Here is an 8102-nt window from a genome sequence, read left to right on the forward strand (position 1 = left end):
ACAGATTAAGCGTTCTGCTACCGTTTGCCTTGCTTTGCCCTTCAAGTTCCTGAAACCGAGTCTTCCTGGCCGCTTGGACGCTGCCTGGTGTACAGGGACTGAGATCCCAAGCCACCCCGAGTCCGAAGAAGCACTCCTTTCGAGAATTATCCTTTGAGAGGACCGTGTTTCCTCTCCTTTTCATGTTGACGCGCTGGAAAAGGTTAATGTTCAATGCTTTTGATGCAAAGCCAAGCCACACCTGTGTGCCCCCCCCCCAGGTCCCTGGAAATTGGGCTGTTGCTTGCTCAAAAGATGCATGTACCCCAGCGAACAACTCTGTAAACATGGTCCGTGTTTCAAGTTCGCAGTGAAACCTGAAGCTAGGCATGTTTCATGTTGCTGCATGTTTCTTTTTATTCATGCACCTCTATTCACAACAGTTTCCCATGACTTAATCTCTCTTACATGCAATTGTTAGGGCTAAAGGCTTTGTCATGGGATTTTCCCCCTGAATCACAGACCTTCCTCTTGGAGGGATATGCTTTCTGGATGGCAGAGACAAAGCACTTTTATAAGCTTTTTTTCCCTATAAGCTTATATGCTTTTCAGTTGTCGAAGACAAGGCACGCTGCTTCCTATTTGCCTGTCCAAAACAGTTGTATCATTTCTTGCGACTGTGCCCCTGAAATAAAAAAAGAAATATATTAAAAAGCGGGAATTATCAGTACGTTAGGCAACAGGCATCAGCTAATAAAGTGGAAGGAATAGCTCGCTATGAGCTTGCCTAGGTTGCCTCCTGTGATACCCTCCCCCATCTTTGCCTTCAAATTCTTGAAGAAGGTGGTGAGACGCCTTGTACCACCTTTGGCTCTATCCTGGGGCCATAAAGCTGGCTTTAAAAGCCAGTTGGGGGTTTCCCTGGTGAAGGGAAATATTGAGTGGCAAAGAGCCAACATAGCTCACTTAGGCAACCTTCTGTTGCAACATGAGTGGAGGAAGGAGATTAGACAGAGCCCTGATACTGATTCAGAAAGGCCAGAATCCTTTTAACCAGCAAATTTGAGTTACAGCTGCATCTTTTCCTTCCACTAGATTACCCCACACTACCCATTCTGCTTTATATCACTTAAGAAGCAGAGCTCTCAGCTTCTGACCAGGATAAGCACAAGTTCCCTGCCCAAACACTTAAGATCTTCCATATTTTAGCATGGAACAAACAACTCAAAATATGCATTTCAGTTTGCTTTTCCACTATGGCTATGCTGTCCTCTTGGATGAATACAAACATGCAAATTGAACAGGAGTCTGTCAGAAAGAACAGTTGTGAATGGAACTGAATATCATACATATGCACGTATATAGCGCATAAGGTTCTAATGTTTTAAACTGATTTTAACAGCTAGAAGAAAGTACTTTACAGAGCAAATAGTGAACTCTTGGAGTTTAACTGCCACAGGACACTGTAAGGCAGAGAGTTCAGCTCGTTCAAAGAAAGGATTAGACAGATTTATATTTCATAAAGAGGTACTAAAGGGATGTATTCTCCACCATCCCTAATCTAACAGTTTGGGATATTGGGGATGTATGAGAGGAGCAGAGCACAGAAAAAGGCCAAGTTCACATATTCTCCCTAAAAAGCATCTCCTCCTGCCACTCCCAGAGACAGAATACTCGACTAAATGGAACCATGGTCTGACCCTGTGGGGCTTTTTTTTTCATGTTGTCTAACAGGTCACCATTTTGACCCCCCAAAGACTCACAAGTGAATTAGGATTTTTAAGTAAAACTTCTTTGGTTAAAGTAAAGGCAGATGATCTGTGTACCAGACCAACTCATCCTCACTAACTGCAGGTTACAGTTTTTCCTAGTAAGTGATCATTCCTAAGCGATTCTCTGAGACATCCTGATGATTTTATTGCTAAACCATAGTGATGCACACCAAGGAAACACTGCCTTGTATTAAACCCAATGTCACAAATCGTCTTATGCAATAACTGTTGGAAGTTCCCTGCTCAAATGAATTATATTTATTAAAAGAAGGGTTGTGCTTCTGAGATCCACAGAGACTTTGAGGTATATAAATAAACTGAGTTCAGTGATCAGGCAATAGTTTAAAAATCATTGCTTATGTCAGTGTGACTAAAAAAGAGATAATAGCTCATGGGGTGATTTTGCACCATGTGCTTGTATTTGCAGTGATGTCAACACATCCCAAAGAGGTGTTTATTCTCTCTTTCTAGAACTGTAAATGTTTTAATTTGGGCAAATGGAAATCTGTTCCTCTGAAAGCCTGCCTGAGATAAGAATAAATCTTGTAACCTGTTGGTATCAATACTCAGCATTTTGCTGAAATTGCTCCACTGTCCATTTGTGGAGTCTTTGCAGATTCAGAGCCTTTGAGATCAGTTCATTCATGGATGGGAAAACAAGGATGCAGTTAAGATATTTTCTTGTTTTTTTTCCAAATGTACCAAAATGCCAGTTGCTTTAATAGAGATGCTAACTCAATTGCCATGGGGGAAAGATTGTGTGAGAACAGCCTGTCTTTCAATCCCTTGGGGTTTTTTTGTAGAACCAATAAAGGAATTGCATTTTCCTATACCCTTTAATCTGATACCCAAGAAACATTTCTGGAAATACAAGAAGAAACTCTCTGTCTTTCAGTTTTTAGACTCTGTTGATACTGAGACAGAGAACACCCTCAACTTGTCATTTATATCCATCAGTTAAATTATTTGTCACTGGGGAGTGACAAAAAATGTTTATTTACATAATATTCTATATCTTTTTGTCACTTATATAACTATGATAAAAGTATACCGGTTTGGGGTTTTTTTTTACATTAGAGAAATAAGCTAGACATGCTGAAGCTCTGAAAGACCTGGTAAACACAGGGACAGCACATGTTCACAAGTACAGTGATTGATCACCTTGTTGGTAGCATTAAAAGAAAATTCACCTTGTTGGTAGCATTAAAAGAAAATTCTATTTAAAATAAAAGCTCTTTGAAAGCTGATTTTTAAAATCTAATGAGTGTTTGAACAAAGCATAGCACATTGGGAGCCTGATCAGTGACTACTTGCTATACACTGTATAATTAAATGTTGATAAGGGTTTTGCTCTCATATTTGCTAAATGTTCTACTTTGTGACAAGATGAGTGCCTTCTGTAGTTACAAATGCTTGAAGTGACATCTACAAGGGGAGTTCTTCCTGTTTAGCTATTGCACATTAACTTCTCAAGTAAAATGGACTCAAAATAAGTTCATTTGGAATAATCAGCTCTTGTCCTGTGCATACACGCACACAGAAAAGTTACAGCTTTATCTAGCCAAACTAACTTTCCCATGGAAGGAAAATCCTGAAACAGTGCACATGAAGCTTTCATATTGCTGAAGGGATAGACTATTTGTGAATTAAAATATTGCATGAAAATGCTCATGCTGCAGTTGGAAAGGAGCTACTTCATATTTTCTAGCTAGTAGAAGGCAGAAAAAAGTGTCAGATGCTCCTATACTTCATGCATGTGATTGATAGTTCCAAATAAGATAAGAGAGGAAAACTAGAAATGGTTCAAAAAGGGATTTGAACAACATGGATTTCATGCAGAATTTAAACTAAATATAAAAAACTGAGAACCAAAGAGCAAGACAAACAAAACACTGATTAAGAAGATGACGAAGAGTGGGTTAAAGTTCAATGCGGTGCGCAAGTGAATAAAATTTAATCTTGTTCTGAAACAACAAACAAACAGAGCAGCAAAATATGCCACATTCAGGAATGTGACAGCCATGTTGTATCTGGCACTTGAACAACAGAGAATTATTGCTGATGATATGGTAATTGCAGAGGTACAGAAAAAAGTGGGTGGATCATGTGAAATTCATGAAATATTTGAGGTGAACTTACAGCAGGATTAGTCTTTTTCTTTTAATTGTGTACATTGATCTCTATCTGCAACTGGTTTAGTAAAAAAGCATATTGTTCATTCTCAAGAGGTTTAAAAATCCACTTTAGCTCAGTGTCATTTTTTGTTCTTAAGATATTTTGCAACGTGCTCCTCCCCTTTGGCCTACGCAAACAAATATGCCTGCATATGCATACCTACTAGAGCCAGCCAAAAACTGCTGCCTGTAGCTGGCCATTCTGGTAAGAGTATTTCTGGTTGCTTTCCACAACACTTAAAATAATTTTAAACAGTTGTGTCCAGATTCTGTGGCATGGACTGTGCTCACAACCAAAACATTTACTAATCTAAGTCTGATAACTGTTGTCTTGCTCAAGGGCACAAACAAGGTTTCTGCATAGCTTGAGCACAAAGTGAAGGACTCGTATGGCAAGATGGATCTGCATTGTAACTGGGTCAGAGGACTTCCATGATGACCTTGACTACTTTCAGAAATGTCATTGTGTTTCACGTGAAGGGTCAGGTCATCAAATACAGTACTTTGCCCTGGTCTGCACCGCTCACTCCATCTTAAGTAAGTCAGCATCATATCAGCTAACTTCTGTTTCGCAACTGTGTTTAAGCATATTGGATTTCCGAGTATTGTTCTAACTACTGATGAGCCTTGTATTTGCGTTTAACGGGATTTGTATTTAATGAGACTGCTCATGTGAACAAAAGTGACTTACAGGATCAAAGGCTGCACCACGAGAAGTGTTCTATTAACTGGATGTAAAACAACACACTCCTGGATAACACAAACTTGTTTGCAGGGCTATTTCAAGGCAACAGGCAAAACAAGCAGCAGGTTATTGGGAGCTGGCAGGCTGCCTGCCTTGCCCATCCATACAGGGGAAATAAAAATGTGCTGTTTCAGAAAGATACAGAACAAAGCACAGACATCCTTAACCTGTCATCAGCTCCCCTCTCCCTGGCTCTCAAAATCTTCCTGACATGTCCCTGAGCTCCCACTCCACCAATATCTCCTGAAAAAAACACCAAGTTTTCTCTTCCCTTGCCTCCATTGCCTCTCCTGCCCTTCCCCTCGGCCAATGATCTACTCCAATTCTCTGAATGAGCCTTTGCTTGAATTTGCTGAGCTGACTGACCTTTGCCGACAAACATGCCCATGATGGCACCTGGCAGTAGTTACAGATGGACACGACCATGCTCAGAGACCATGGGTCAGACGAAAGGGGCAGAACAATACCAATAACACTTTTTTAACATGGCTGGAGCTACCATGGTTTGATTCACCTGAGTAGGTTGGGTTTAGAGCAAATTACTTTTAAGCATGTATTTACAAAATAGGCTGATCAAATTTTGTGTTTCACTTCACTGAGGTTGCAAAATTTTGCCTATCGAGTCGACCATGTATGACCCAGTAAAAAAGTGCAGATATTCTTGAACTGCTCTTTCTAGTTTCACACGACCTGATGCTCTGTCACCTTCCTTGGGAAGTACTACTGATACCTAAACAATGAATCTAAATACTGCCGTGCTTCTCTCTTGGTAGCTCACAGCAAATTGGAACGGCTTCTCAGGCATTTGAAGTAATTTAGGTAACAACTAAAATGAGAGACCCAGAAGCTCTGTTAAGCTCCTCAGCCAGGCATATACCCTGATCACATCCAGTGTCTGGGTGCGACGTAGGTAACAGCCAGCTCTTTTCTCTCCTCTCCAGTTTCTGTGCAAAGGGAACCTGAATGCATGCTCCTGACGGAAGCTGTGTCGTATTCGGGTGCCCTGCTTTGTGATGGGGGACCAGAATTTGCCCGTGTGACACCAGCTTAGTGTAGACATGGGCATGCCCCCAGAGGTGCAGCACAACACGGCTATTTTGGAGGATCTCGTGCACTTCTAGCCTTTTGCTACTTTTCCACTCTAACCACTTCAGTCTTGACTTCACTGGAAGAAGTGGCATTTAAATCGACAAGTCAGACTGCTAGTGCAGTCTAATGAAAAATGTATCATATGAAAAATGTAACTAATTTTCTCCTTCTCATTCCCATATAAATATATATATAATAATTGTAAGACTATCCCTGACTTGAAAGAACAATTGATTTGTGGTGACTGTTTGAAGATTTGGGGGATTAACTGTAATTATAAGATCAAAAATAGAAAATATTGCCTACTTTGCAAAAAATATTAAAGTACAAGATTGGGGAGGGGGGTTCCCCTGTATCTAAAAGGACCGTATTTTAAATCAAAAAACACACTGTGGACTTTTATTTTTTTCTTTTGAATGTTACAAAACTGTTAAACAACTTTCAGACAAGACTGACCCAAGGGAAGAAAGAAATGGGCTCTGTGAAACGCTAATGTACACTGAAATAAAGCTACCTGTTTTTTAAGCAGGTGGTCATTTTTTAACTTCTACCTCAGGATTTCCCTTAAGGATTTGGGACTAGGGACTATATTGTCCCCCCAGAACTGGGGACTGACACTACACTAGAGTTTCAGAAAACTATGTAAAATAGCTTGCTCCATTTATGTCTCCACTGTCTTGTGTTACAAACCATTCATGGTCAGACTGCGTGGTGTGGTTCTGCGTGCAGCAGAAGCTCTATGTGGCACTGTGCCCCTTTCCTGCATGTTCTCCAACAGTTTTGCTGTCGGACCCAGGAGCAGTGTACATTAAAGCTTTATTAATTCCTGAATGGCTCTCCCTCTATAGCACTCCACAAGGGACCTTTAGTGGTTTCTGTCTGCTGGGGCATATCTCTAGAAAAGAGCTAAATGATGCTGTGAGGTAATTCAAGGGCAGTAAACCTATAGCAAGAGGAGCTTTCATCCTCCCCAGGATCCTTTGAGATCCACAGCTATCTGTTTCCAAATAGGACATCGATGAGTTTTCTCCATGCATTTTCCATGATTTTAAGGCCCAGGTAAAGCTGCAGGAGAAAGCCTGACATACGTATGTAGGGTTGATGCCCATGTTAGGCGTTAGTCTGCTTGGTTTCAAAGGCGTCTCCAGAGGCTGATTTAAAGCATTTACATCAGTCTGCTGCTCGAAATCACTGAAACTGAGGTAAGTAGCTAATTATAGATGCTGTGAATAGACTTGTCAGTGGTCATTTCATAGGACCAAGTGATGTCATGCTACAGAATAGCTTTGCCATCAGTTTGACAGGTATTTTACCAAAAGAAATGCAGGTGGGAGATTTGCGTGTGTTAGTTATAGATTTTTTTGTGTGTTTTACCATCTCCAGTTCTTCACGCAAATGAGCTATTTATTAACCAACTGCTACAATGTCAGGTGTAAATATTAACCAAGGAAGCAATGAATCTATACACAAATCGACAGCTGTTAGCTAAATGCTCACTTTGATTGCATATATATAATCCTTAGCTGTCTTGTGACTTGTCTTATTGAAAGAAGCATCAGCCCCAGAGCACTGTAAAGTTGCTTCAGTGAAATCATTCCTGTCCCTCTACCTCCATCTTTCTTAATGTCCTCTAAATGTCTAGCTATGTCAGGGAGAAAAGACCCTATTGCTGAATGCGTGTTGAGACTGCTATGGAAAATTTTCCCCTGACAGTGTCAGAAATGTTATTCAGAGTCCCTCAGATAGCTACAGCATTCTTAAATGGAATACAACTCACCCTTTTCCCCCTTTAATGTGTTCAGCAGACAGGTGGCAACCCAACTGGTGGCAAATTCCTAAGTATTTATATCTTTTAACTCTGAAATGATATGAACGAGTAATAGGAAATGTCATGCACTGCATATATGAGTAATGTTCCCATTAATCAATCATCCAAAATAAACTGGATTATTATGTCTATTTGTACTATACTGTAGCTATTTGCAGATAGATGTACTGAAAGAGCAAGCCTGATTCTTATTGGCTCTGCTCCATGTGGAGATTCAGAGGCAGAATTTCTTACAAGTTCACTCCTCTTCCACAGGTGCTTTGGCCAGGCACAAGAGAGATTCACAAATGTAGAATAACGCCAAGCTGCAATTGTCTTCTTTCTGGTGTCAGCATTTGACTCCCACTTGGACTTAATTTTCAACTGAGTATAGAAGCTACGAGGCAGCGCAGATACCCTTCTGAAGAATGAGATCTCCAGCTGCTCTAAACTAGCAATCAGACCCAGCATGTTTTAGAGACAATTGGGATTTTGAAAATGAAGTCCAAACAAAGCAAACGATTTTTTAATTCCTA

This window comes from Aquila chrysaetos, chromosome 17, assembly GCF_900496995.4.
Source record: "Aquila chrysaetos chrysaetos chromosome 17, bAquChr1.4, whole genome shotgun sequence".
NCBI classification, from domain to species: Eukaryota; Metazoa; Chordata; class Aves; order Accipitriformes; family Accipitridae; genus Aquila; species Aquila chrysaetos.